Here is a 14029-nt window from a genome sequence, read left to right on the forward strand (position 1 = left end):
CAACTCTAGATCTACTGACCCAGAGACTCTAGATAAGAAGCCAAGAGTCTGCATGTGTGCTTTCACTTTTAAAAAAAAATTTCTCAGCTGATTCTGATGATCGGCCAAGTTTTACAACTATTTATCTAGTAGGTTTTCAAATGTGTCCCAAGAAACCCTGAGTAACTAAGTGGAGGTATCTGGCAAGTCATTGCTCAGGCATTCTGGGAAAGTAGCTGCTTCTGTCTCTTCTCTATAGAAAGATCTTGTGTAAGCTATTGCTTGGAACAAAAAGTGCTGTTTCTTCAAAAAAAAAAGTTTGTAATCCACTGGTCTAGGGAAACTGTGTAAATTGAGTGACCATTCAAGTGTGTGGTAGATACTGTAACGTACCACCCCGATCTTCAGGAACGAGAAAATCTTCCCCTCAGGTGTTGTGAGTGCCATCAGAAGCTGAGCCTCAGCTGCCATCCATCCTTGAGGATTGTGTCAGGTGCAGAAAGCTGCTGGGGACAGTCGGCCTCCTCCCAGGGAAAGTCCCTATCCAATGACAAATCTATATAAGTGTAGAAAGGACTGGCCCTCTTGCTTCAATTCGAGACAACTTTGAAGAGCCATCCCATTGCCCCCCATGGGGTCAGCTGAGCCCTTCATGAGGACAGTATGCATCACAGTTTCTTCTGCCCAATCCTGCTCCCTTTCATTCTCCACGTCTACACCCTCAGAACAACTGCTCATAAGCTCCCTGTTCACAAATCCGAATCTCAGAGGCTGCATCTAAGAAATGCAATGCACTACACCAAGTAAACCTAGGTCATTCGATGATATGATGCCAACACCATATCACACCCAAGAGGATGAACGGACTAAATGACTTCAAAGGAGGAAAAATGCACCAGATGACAAAATCAGACTGTGCTGCATTCCAGCTGGTCTCCATTCATAACAGATCTAATTGTCTGCAAGTTGTGAGTTAGCAAAATAGGAAATTTGCAAGGCCTGCTGGCACGATGTTGAGATGAAAACACATGTGTAGCATTATCTCCAACCAGATGCACTGTTTGGAATCCCCATTCATGACAAGAGTTGGAGAAACATAGGCGAGCGATAATTAAAGTCTGAGGAATTAAACTTTTGGAGATAAATCAAAGAATTTGTTGTAAAGACAGTAGCCCCTACGTCTGAAGCTCAGTGGAAAGAATTCAATAAACTACACCCACTTTCCAATTTGGGATCAATTGACATATTTGTAATCAATTTATGTATTTGGAGTTATAGTGACAATTCGATAAGTAACTTAAAATGTATACATATTAATATGAGGAAACAATGCATCCCAAAGTTTTGGAAATCGTTTACTCGTGGTGGCAAGGTTCCACTGGTGCTGCAGGGGACCCAGTAAGCTCCATTTTGAGTAAGGACATCAGGCCACCAGTGGAAAGCAAGCTCTGCCCAGCTTGTCTGTACTGTTCATGTCTGAGGCTGTGCACTTCTTGTGTTTCTGGAGATTTATAGTTGTTGCTATTTCACTCTTAAATAAAGTCTTGTCTAGAAAAACACCAGTTAATGTCACAAGGAAGCCTTCAGATGAAGAACCACTGGAAAAGGCAAAAGGATCACTGTCAACATTGAAAAAAAGCCCAGTCACAGAGATATTTGACAGAACCGCTAGGGATGAGCAAAGTCTGGAACATGCAAAGAATTTCCTATGCAGGAGTTTCTATGACAGAGAAGATGGAGAATAAGAGAGTCTGTTCTTCTATTCTGCAGCTAAATTGATCACCGTCTCAAACTTTTGTTGAATTGTTCTGGGGGATACAGATTTGTATGCATTTATTTCCCCCCAAATCTGTGTCTTTATCATTACAATAAGTAAATGTAGCCAAAATGAAAACAACTTCAACCTAACATTTTTCCAACCCTCTGTAATACGGATGCTGCTTAATATATTTTTTATTTCTCATGAGAATATATATATTTACATTCGAGTGTTTTCTTAACTTCTTTCTACTTTTCATAAACCCAACTGATGCATAAGTAAAAAGACAAGCATAATATTGTGAGGAGCCCTAGCCAGTTTTCCAGGATTCAACATATGTTAGTTACTTACATTACTTACCCAAACTTTCTCCAATGCCTACAACTTGGCTCAGTACACCAGATAAAGAATATTGCCTTGAGTTTTAAAATGTAATCAAAATGCTTAGACCTACTCCAAACATGAATATCTGCTAGAGATAAGACTAAAATGTTCTTTTTTTCAGTGACTTTATTATAATGGGCCATTTATTAAAACAGAAGATGAATTGTTTACCGGTCCACCATATAAACCTTCTGTGAACTGGTAGCAAATGGAGAAATACAATTAAAACTGTAAAACAAAATCTTCATCTCATGCAGATGGGTAATGGAGAATAAGACACATTGACTAAGAATTTAATTAGACCAGAGTAATTTTAAGGCTTAAATTCACAAAAGGAGCCCTGAAATAAGCCTGTGTGAAGGGACTAGAAAGAGCTAACTTGCACTGTCTAAGAGAGCAGAAAGTATTTGTTTTTATGTCTAAGAAAAAAGAAGCAGAGGATAAAAGATGCAGAGAGAGATAAAGAGAGGGAGAGGTGGACTGTACAGATGGCAAGAAGGATCCGGATTTGTAGGAATGGCTAAGACACTTGAAAATGCAAAGGGTCTAATAATCAGTTAAGAATGTTTGTATGGTTGCAAACACAAACTGGAAATTTCCAGATCTCCAGTAGAGTCAGCTGTATCCACAAATGCCTTCACTAAGTGGTGTGTGTGTGTGTGTGTGTGTGTGTGTGTGAGAGAGAGAGAGAGAGAGAGAGAGAGAGAGAGAGAGAGAGAGAGAGAGAGAGTGAGTCTATGTATGGACTTGTGTGAAGAAGGCACATGCATAGGATGGTGAACAGACGCAAGAACTCAGATCAAAGGTGAACTTGAAAATAGAATTCCCCTGGGAGTTTGCAGCGTTCATGGGGGGAGCCTTGGACTTTCCACAAATCATAGAATGTTGGCAGTATGGTGGTGGGTAGCTAGATAGTCATACTTAAATGTTATAGATTCACCCCTGCTGACATTTGGGGTTCAAATTTGAGCAGGTGCTGGTGCATCTTATAACTCAAAATTCAACAATACCAGTTCCTGCTAAATATAACTCTGGTACTCTCTAAGGACTTGGTGTAACTTCATCATGACTCTTAAGGTCAGAGATAGAATCTGAGTTAAGCTGATTCAAACTTCTATCAGATCAGTAAGAACAATCCCTCTCTCCACTCTAGACCCCTCCACTGCATCAAGAGGCAGATGCTGGCTTCTCTAGCTAAATCTTAACTAATTGAAGTTTTTCCCCCCAATTTGAAAACCCTGATCCTGCCACCATTCCTAAACTGGTAGATTTTTGTTCCAATTCTTTGTCAACCTCTCTTTCATGACAAATTCAGATACAAAAAAAGAAAAAGCACACGTTATCACCAACACAGTAATATCCTGCCAAGATGTCTTTAACCAAGAAACAACCATGTTGGAGACTTTCTCATGTCTCAAACCCCTCTAGTCTCTTCCTCTGCTTAGAGCCTTTATTGCTTATTGAATATGTAACTGCTCTCTGCAAATCCTCTTCAAGTTTTAGAGATTTTTTTATCATCTTACTTCCTATTAATAGAAACGGATTCCTTTCCTCCTCTCACACACAGGCAGCTTCCTTCACAGAACACATTTTGGAAGTGGGTTTACTATTGTTTTGAGGCTCCCCCACATTGAAATAGCTTCATTATGGTTTCTCCCATGTCTGATTTATGAAATAAATGCTCATTTTAAGATTTAATTAAATATAGATGTAAATAATTAAGACAGTGAAAAAATCACATAACTAGCATGGCTGTAGATTTGTTATCCAAACTGGGACCATTTTTAGAGTGAAATAGGGTGTGAATAACTACTTTGGGACAATAGACTGTTCCAGATAGTCAGGACCCATGGTGACCCAAATAACCCCCCACAACCTATTCTATGAATATGTATATACTATAATCATAATAGGTAGAATGCCTACCTATTGAGAAAAATTGGATCATACTATGCAGTTTGTAGGCTTTAAAAACTCTTTATTGATTCTGAGAGAGAAAGAGAGAGAGCAGGGGAGGGGCAGAGAGAGAATCTCAAACAGGCTTCTGACTATCAGGACAGAGCCTGGCTTGGGGCTCCATCTCATGAATCGTGAGATCATGACTTAAGCCAAAATCAAGAGTCCGACACTTAACCAATATTCACTTTCTCATCATAAAATGATTTCTTTTATTTCAGGTAATATCCCTTTGTCTAAAAATCTCCTTTTTCTAATGTTAATATGGCTACTCTAGCTGTATGCATATTCCCCAGCATCTGCCCCGTTTTGCTTTCTTTATCTCAAAGGAGCCATGTAAAAGTCTTCTGTGTATTAAAGCTATCTCCTTCCTAAGAGTGTTTTCCTGGGCTTTGTTTATTTTTAAGTCAGACTGCATTTTTTTTTTGAAATGGCTTTGTGAGTATTCCTACTTTTTTTTTTTTAAATTCCAATATAGTTAACCTGCAGTGTTATATTAGTTGCAGGTGTACAATATAATGATTCAGGAATTCTCTAGATGACTCAGTGCTCATCATGAGACATGTACTCTTAATCCTCTTAACCTATTTCACCCATTCCCCCACCCATCTCCCCTCTGGTAACCATCAGTGTGTTCTCTAGAGTTAAGAGTCTATTTTTGATTTGTCTCTTTTTCTCTTCATTCATTTGTTTTGTTTCTTAAATTTCACATGTGAGTGAAATCATGGGTATTTATCATTCTCTGATTGACTTATTTCATCTAGCATTATACCTCCTAGATCCATTCATGTTGTTACAAATGAGTTAGCCTGCATTTTTGTAACACTTTTTTTCACTTATTCCTAAGAATGCATTTTTGATAAGTTTACCTTCGCCAATAAAGCCAGCTACTTTACCTTGTATCTAGATACCCCCCTGAAACGCCAAACTGTTGAAAAAAAGATGAAGTGCTTTGAACACTCAGAACCTAGTGTTCTGACCAAAAACTCTGATCTTTGGTAGACTGAGTCGGCTACTCCCCCCCGCCTCCCAGTATATGTGGCTCAAGTATGTGTAATAGTCTGTTGGGAGGTTTTAAAATATAAATTCCAGTTTCCTTACCTCAGTGGTAAAGAAGAATCTACAGATCTCCATAGATATGAATGTTATTAGGAGTGCTTTTGGCTGATTAGAAATTAGAAGAGAAGTACCTCTATGGAAGCTAGAAAAACTTTAGAAATTCTGTGTATTTATCAATAAGCAGTTTTCAAATTTCTACCCAGGATGTAGAGTTTAATAATGTATATGCATTATAATATAGTATTTGATAGTAAAGGATCCTATAAACCAGTATTTCAAGAGAAGAATAGTCATTCAAAATACAAAGGCATAACAAAATTTGAGGAAACTATTTTTAGCCTCCCCTAATTTATCACTTAAGATGTAAGTAATATTGGTATAAATAGTTCCATAAGACACTGGGTTGGGTTTTTTTCCCAGCTACTTTCTAGTTTTACTCTAAGTACAACTGAAATGAAATTTTGCCTAAGTGTCTATTAAAAAAATAATGGGAAGATAGAAAGATCATTTTAAAAGATGCAGGTGGAAATTCAGAGTCAGCTGTTTTAAAATTTATGAGCAGCAGCAGTAATTTAACTTGTGATGGGGACAATTTTATTCCCATTCCCACGAATGCTAATGTTCACTTTCAGTTATTAAAATTAATCTGACTCAATTATATTCTGTGGGCTGTGTTCAGCTGTACTGATTGATAATAGCAACAAACATTAAGTATGGTTTTGTGATCTGTGACACTATACGGCTATTAACACCAAATATGAAAGGGTTGAAAGCGTGTCCTTTTGACCCAAAATGCAAGGCCCATTAGGAATTAATGGTAATGATATTCTAAAGATAATGTCATTCATTTATTTGACAAATATTTATTGAGTCTGTCCATAGAACCATGCTTAGGGAAAGGAAATCAACATTGACTAAGCACTTCAATATATGCCAACAATTGTGTTAGGCTTTGGCTAAACCTTTCCTATTTAATCTTACAGCAGCCACATGAGAATAGGTATTATCATTACAGTTTACAGATGAAAAAGTATAAATTTATCAAGGCTAAATAACTATTTCAATGTCAAACAAAGGAGAAGCAGTGGCATTGTAATTCCTATCCATGCTTCCAAAATCTCAATTCCTTTTGTTATACTATGTTCCTAGTTTCTTGGGTGGATTCCAAGAAGTATAAGACATCCTATTGTCAAGAGCTTACAGCTTAATTGAAAACATGGGATATGAAAATGGGCATTCATTCTACAAATATTTTTAGGCCTTTGTAATGAGCAGTGTTTCATAAAGGTGGAGAAAAATACAAGTCAATAGTAATTGCAATTTATATCCATTGCATTGAGAAATTCAGAAATTTGTTTCTTTTGTCCTTTTGTGGACAAGGAAAATTATATATATTTCAAAAATCCATTTCAATAAAACACTTTTTTCTTTAGAATTATTAATAATGAACTAAAGCATGAAATCTTCCAAGAAGTGATCACCTTCTGATGCTTGCAAACTTAAACCACACCCTTGGATTTAACTTAAAACACAAGAGTTGTTCATAGACATTTAAGAGGAAACCCAATTCATGCATTTTCTGGTTCAACCTTATATATATATATATACATACATATATATTACCTATCTACATATATATTACCTATCTATTGTCTCATTGGTTAAAATAGTTATTTTTCTTTTTGTTTTTCAAGTTCTTTTTCATACACTACTAGGGAATCAGTAATGTATTTATTGTCTCTAAAACGAAAGCCCCAAGGCGCGTGGGGGGCTCAGTCAATTGAGCATCCCACTTTGGTTCAGGTCATGATGTCACAGTTCGTGAGTTTGAACCCAGCATCAGACTCTGTGCTGTCAGTGCAGAGCCTGCTTGAGATCCTCTGTCGCCTTCTCTCTGCCCCTCCCCTGCTCACGTTCTCTCTCCAAAATGAATAAACATTTAATAAAATGAAATGAAATGAAAGCCCCTGTTTTTATCCCAAAACTGTGCTAATTCCATTTTCCAAGTCAGTGTACAGTACCACCATCATCCGGTTGCTCAAGCCAAAAACCTAGAAGGCATCACTGATTCTTTCCTTTCTCAACCCCCAGTTCCATCACCCATATAATCCATTAGTTCATCTTTTAGTGCTCCGTGTCCACAATATGCACCACGAATACATACTTTTCTCCAATTTCACTTCCTCCCCCATAATCTACCGCACTGCTACCTGACATATGGTTAGTGGTAATAAGGACCTCATTGATCACTGCTTCTCTTCCTGCACCACTCCATATTTTCTCTAAATGGCAGCCAAATCAAGTCTTTCTTTTTGTTTTGTCTTTTAAATATAATTCAGATATCGTCTCTTCTCTATTTTAACACTTAATATCATTCAATGCGTCCATTCATTGATCACTTTAGAAATAACATCATCTCAAACACTTTTTGCTTGTTTCCTTTTACATTTCCAATCCTAAAATCCTCTCATCCTATTTATGTTAGGAACAGCAGCATGATATTTCTAGCTAAGGTACAAGCACCACATGAAATCAGGCACAGTTGCTCACATCTTACATTTCAACTCTACTGGGAGCTGGTTTTGTAGCAATAACAGGGGAGTCTCTTCTTTGATTGTTTTGAGATAGATTCAGGCTGCAACTGTATGTTCTTTGGCAGGTTTTTGTTTGTTTGGTTGGTTGGTTTTAGCTTGAATACAAGCATTTTCTTAGTTTACCTTGGTTCTAGAGACTGAAAAATCCGTCATTTCTGGGAGAGAAGAGGAGGATACATATATTTTAAAGTCAGGATATACTACTTAAAGAGATTTTTTAAAGTCTACTTTAACACACTGATCCCTTTTGACATAAGACTTACTTGACACCAGAAATGAAAAGTTAAATCATCGTTATGTCTGTGTGGATCTTACTCTGAAGGTTCCCAGTTCTCTTCCTTGAAAGGTTTTGTTCAGAGGTCTAGTGCTATGTGACCAGAGTCACATCTTAATAATCCTTGGGAAGGGGCCTGGGCGGCTCAGTCAGTTAAGTGTCTGGCTTTGGCTCAGGTCATGATCTTATAGTTTGTGGGTTTGAGCCCTGCATCGGGCTCTGTGCTGATGGCTAGCTCAGAGCCTGGAGCCTGCTTCAGATTCTGTGTCTCCCTCTCTCTCTGACCCTCCCCTGCTCACACTGTCTCTCTCTGTCTCTCAAAAAATAAATAAACATTAAAAAAAATTTTTTAAACAATACTTGGGATGCACAGCAGTTCATTAGAATGCTGAAGAACAAATTCATTCAAGTCAGTTGAATGATCCAAACTGATAAGATCAGAATATGATATGGGTACTCTATACGAGGAAGCATTAATCCAGAGAGAAAATGTAGGAGTCATGATCTTCTTCTTACACTTTTGGAGAGGCAGACACTGACTTGGTATCAGGTTTTTCTACCCAGAATCCACCACTACAGCAAATCTCTCATTAGTGGAAAAACAAATGATGTATCAATTTTAATGTACCCTGAGTAAAGATTTTCATGTTGCATTTTCTATGCTACATGAATTTTTATTAGTGAATGGCTTGATGACTATTTTGAATCCTCAGGGAGCATTCTTAGAGAAGTCATAACAATGCCAAAAATTATGAAAGGTGTAGAATTTTAAATAAAATCATCAGAGTAGAAGCAAATGACTAAGTAAAGGAATAATTTATTGTCACATTTGCCTGTGTACTTGCTTATGTACTTCGGATATTTTGACTATATGCACAGAGGGTAAAGATAAAAGTGAGATCAGAAACCAAAACAAGAGTGGAATAATTACAGTATTTGAGCAATATATTGATGTCTGGGCTTCCAAAACAAAACAGGAAGAGGTCTTTACACAAGCTCTTACATGAGTTTTTATTATCTGAAAAAAAGCTTACAAGATTTTTTTTAATGTGAAAGTTTTCCTGTCACTGAAAGCTAAAAATATCTCACGGATATTTTTTTTTTCTTTCCCAAGTGTTATCAAGATGCCACAGTGAAGAACAGGAACACATCTCTTGGGTTCAAAGAATCAAGTCTTCCTCTGAGACTCAGTTTCCACATCTGCAAAATGACAGTAACAACATCTACCTCATAGAACTTTTATAAAGATTAAAAGAAAATTAAGCAAAATGTAAAAGTGTGATGTAATATAAAAGTGAAGAACTTACAATAGTTCTTGGCACATAATAAGCACTATATGTGCTAATATTATCATTACTTTATATTGTCATGATGGAAATCACCAGTTTCTTTCCACAACCTTCTTTCCAGTCCAGCTCCCAAGAGGTACCCATTTTTAACTATTTTCGAGTTTAATATATCTTGTTGTTAATCCCACAGAGCTAAGTAACATTCAAACATTTGATTCATCAAATTACAAGCCTCCCCCACTTTCTATTCCTGGGTCATGTTCTCTATCCTCCACTGAACATTTCAGTAATTTGAAGGACTTGATGCCTAAACATTCAATACTCATTCATCCAACCCAGGCTTTGACTCATACTGTAAAGATAGTAAGTCATATTAAGGAAATGGTCATTTCCTATAGATCTATAGAAGCTAGGAAAAAAACATAAGCTATCCAGCAAAATTTTATATTAGCTTCACAAAAATAGTAATAGCATAGTATCAAATTACTTTCCTCATAGAATCTCTCCAATACCTAAGCTAAAAATACTTTGCGTTCTGGTGCTGTGACCGGATACAATTTTTTGAGACACCAGAGAAATAGGTGAGCTTGCTCAAATATTAGTCAGTTTAACCATGCTTTTGACAGAAAACAAACCACATGCAGTTTAAGATTATAGTGTAGAGATTGTGTGCTATTGGTGGAAGGGAGCACATAAGCTTGGAATACTGTTTTCACAAGGAAGTCTTCACATTCTGCATTAGCAGGGGAAGATCTGAAATGTACTGAAGTTGGCAACTTGCTCTCCGATGCATGGAAACTATGATGGGTCAACAGATGGACAGATGGAAGGATGGGTAATGTGACAAAGCAAACACAACAAAATGTGAACAATTGTAGCATTCAGATAGTATATGGGTGTCCACTATATAATTCTTTCAACTTTTTTGCACATTTCATAATTTTTACACTGAGATGTTGGAAAAAAGCTGAAAGTCCTGATTTTCTTCTATCAGCATTGAAGGCGGCGGTTTGTATGGAAGCAGAACTACATGATTTTTTTTCCAGGAAAAAAAAATAGAACATTAACCTGTTTAAAACCTGGATATGCATTCTCAAGCCATAAAAATCTTTATCAGAAAGTGGGATAAAAAGTGTCTGTCCTGCATATATTTAAAATAAATATTAACCGTTAGCAAATTTGAGTTAAGAAAATCCCAGTCTGGTGCCTACAGACCATATAATTTTCAATAATGTTGCCTTCTAGTAATCCCCTGGCATGATGATCTGTCTCAAGATGTAGACCCCAAATCTGAAAGTATTGACCTGTTAGGCAGGTTTTCTTAAATCTTGTCTCTTAAAATATTAGATAGTATCAGGAAAGGTCAATAACTTGAGGTTTAGTTTAATATTAAAGCATGAATATCTCTTAATCCAGATTAAGAAAAGAGCAGTCTAGTAAGAAAATGTAAAGCAAGGCATGGAAATGTGGAACTAAGAGGCTTGTTTAGCAAGTGGCAAAAAAGCTAAGGATGGCTACAGAAAACATGAGGCAGAAAATGGAAAATAGGGGTTTAGAAGGTGGGAGGGTCCCCATTCAAAGTCATGATCTGTAATTTAGACTGTGTTTCACATGTAATAAAAAAACTGCCAAGTATTTTTTTTTTTTTTAGCAAAAGGGAATGACTGGATTTGTGGTTTAAAAAACTGACTATCCTGGCATAATGGAGAATGTGATAGAGAGATAAGATGAAATTAAAGCCAGAAGAACAGACCAATTAGAGGTTTTCTTTTCTTTCTCTCTCTCTCTCTAACCTTCTATCTCATTTCTCAACTTCTTTGCTTCTTTCCTTCTGTGTTTTTGGGAAAGGTGTGTGTGTATATGTATACACATGTGTGTGCACATGTATACCAGATAGACTGAGTCTCAAACATTGATATGTAACCACATCCCCTAAGGAGCTTGTTAAAAATACACGTGCCAGGGCCTGGCCCCAGACCTGGAAACTACTGAAAGACCTCATTAGCTAGACATTCTAAACATTACTAACAAGCATATTACACAAAATGATGGACCTATAAATGAACTTCTAGCAAGCAATCCGCTGATCATTTCATAAGGGCAACATCTGTCCTGCCTTTGGCTTGATGGTTCATTGAATTTTTATGAAAAGTACAATTCGATGTCTGATTTGAGTTATCTCAGAAATTAGTGCTTTAAAGAGATTTGCCTGAGGGACTCCCACGTAGGAATTAACTATGACTTCATTATCACAGTGAGCTGCCATTTAAAGTCTTATCATAGGTGAGAAAACAAAGCCAACTGCCATTTCTTGGGAGTCCATGCACTTAGCACCCCACACCTGAATTGCTGTGTTTGACCATTAGGAAACTGTGAATGTCAAAGTCCCTTGAGGACAGGGGGTCCATGTTGACATAGAGAGTAGCTTCAGTACTGAATGCTGTCAACTAATGCTATTCTTGTTAGAAAAGACAGATATGGGTGCATTCAATATTATGTATTCTCTCATTCACTCATGTACTCAGTCAGTCAGTCATGATGTCAACACCCATGAAACTTACATATATATATATATATATATATATATATATATAGTATATATAGTAGGAGGATTTAATGAGAATCAAAATTAGCAGGACATAAAAACACAGAAGATTGGGGCTTGCTAGGATGAGACATATTTGCTTAATTTGGATGAATTATATTTTTGAAGAAAGTTGACTTACCACAATACAATAAAAGTATCTCCCTCTGCCAACCACAACCCCAGGAAGCGGGGACAACCTTTTGCAGGATTTCTCTTTTTCTTTCTTTCTTTCTTTCTTTCTTTCTTTCTTTCTTTCTTTCTTTCTTTCTTTCTTTCTTTCTTTCTTTCATTCTTTCTTTCTTTCTTTCTTTCTTTCTTTCTTTCTTTCTTTCTTTCTTTTTTTTTAGTGTAGTTGACACACAATGTTACATTAGTTTCAGGTGTACAATATAATGATTCGCCAAGTGTATGCATTATGCAATGCTTTACTACAATGGTAGTTACCATCTGTCCCAATAAATCACTATTACAATATTCCTTATGCTGTGACTTTTATCCCCATGGTTTATTCATTTCATAACTAGGAGCCTGTATCTCCACTCCCCTTCACAAATTTCACCCAAACCCCCACCTCCCTCTACTCTGGTAACCATCAGTCTGTTCTCTGTAGTTATAGGTCTGATTCTGCTTTTTTTTTGTTATTCATTTGTTTTTTTTAATATTCCATATATGAACAAAGTCATATGGTATCTTTTACAATCTGACTTCTTTGACTTAGTGTAATACACTCTAGGCCCATCTGTGTTGTCTCAAATGGCATAATTTTATTATTTTATGGCTGCATAATATTCAATATATTTCATATATATATTCCATACATATAATATAATGGAATATTATTCCATATTATATGTGGAATATTTATACATAGTAGATATTTGTAAATGATATTTCCAATAAGGGGGTAATATCCAAAATACATAAAGGAACTTATACAACTCTTTGAGAAACCTCCATACTGTTTCCTAGAGTGGCTGCACCAGTTTGCATTCCCACCAACTGTATAAGAGGGTTCCTCTTTCTTTTTATCTTTGCCAACATCTGTTGTTTTCTGTGTTGTTAATATTAGCCATTCTGACAGGTGTAAGATGGTTATCTCATTGTAGTGTTGATGTGCATTTCCCTGATGAGTGATGTCGAGCATCTTTTCATATATGTGTTAGCCATCTGTATGTCTTCTTTAAAAAAAATCTATTCATGTTTTCTGCCCATTTCTTAATTGGCTTATTTGTTTTTTGGGTGTTGAGTATGGTAAGCTCTTTTTAGATTTTGGATACTAACCTTCTATCAGATATGAAATTTGCAAATATCTTTTCCCATTCTGAAGTTTGTCTTTTAGTTTTGTGGATTGTTTTCTTTGCTATACAGAAGTTTTGTCTTGATGAAATCCCAATAGTTCATTTTTGCTTTTGTTTCCCTTTCGTCCAGAGACATGTCTAGAAAGAAGTTGCTAGAGCCAGTGTTGAAAAGGTAGGTACCCATGTGCTCCCCTAGAATTTTGATGGGTTCCTGTTCCACATTTAGGTCTTTCATCCATCTTGAACTTATTTTTGTGTGTGGTATAAGAAAGCAGTCAGGTTCATTCTTTTGCATGTTGCTGTCTAGTTGTCTCAACACCATGTGTTGAAGAGACTGTCTTTTTCCCAATGGATATTCTTTCCTGCTTTGTCAAAAATTAGTTGGCCATGTAGTTGTGGGTCCATTTCTATGTTTTCTATTCTGTTTCATTGATCTATATATCTGTTTTTGTTCCAGTACCATACTGTCCTGATCACTACAGCTTTGTAAAATAACTTGAGGTACAGAATTGTGATGCATTCAAATTTGGTTTTCTTTTCAAAATTGCTCTGACTATTCAGGGTTGTTTTGGTTCCATACAAATTTTAGGATTGTTTGTTCTAGGTCTGTGAGAAATGGTAGTGGTATTTTGATAGAAATTGCATTAAATATGTGGATTGCTTTGGGGTTTACATTTTAACATTTCTTTTTCCAATCCATGAGCATGAAATGTTTTTCCATTTCTTTGTGTCCTCTTCAATTTCTTTCATGAGTATTTTGTAGTTTCCAGAGTATACATCTTTTTCTTCTTTGGTTAGATTTATTCCTAGATATCTTATGGTTTTGGGTGCAACTGTAAATGGGACCAAT

This window comes from Suricata suricatta, chromosome 17 (genome assembly GCF_006229205.1).
Source record: "Suricata suricatta isolate VVHF042 chromosome 17, meerkat_22Aug2017_6uvM2_HiC, whole genome shotgun sequence".
Lineage (NCBI taxonomy): Eukaryota > Metazoa > Chordata > Mammalia > Carnivora > Herpestidae > Suricata > Suricata suricatta.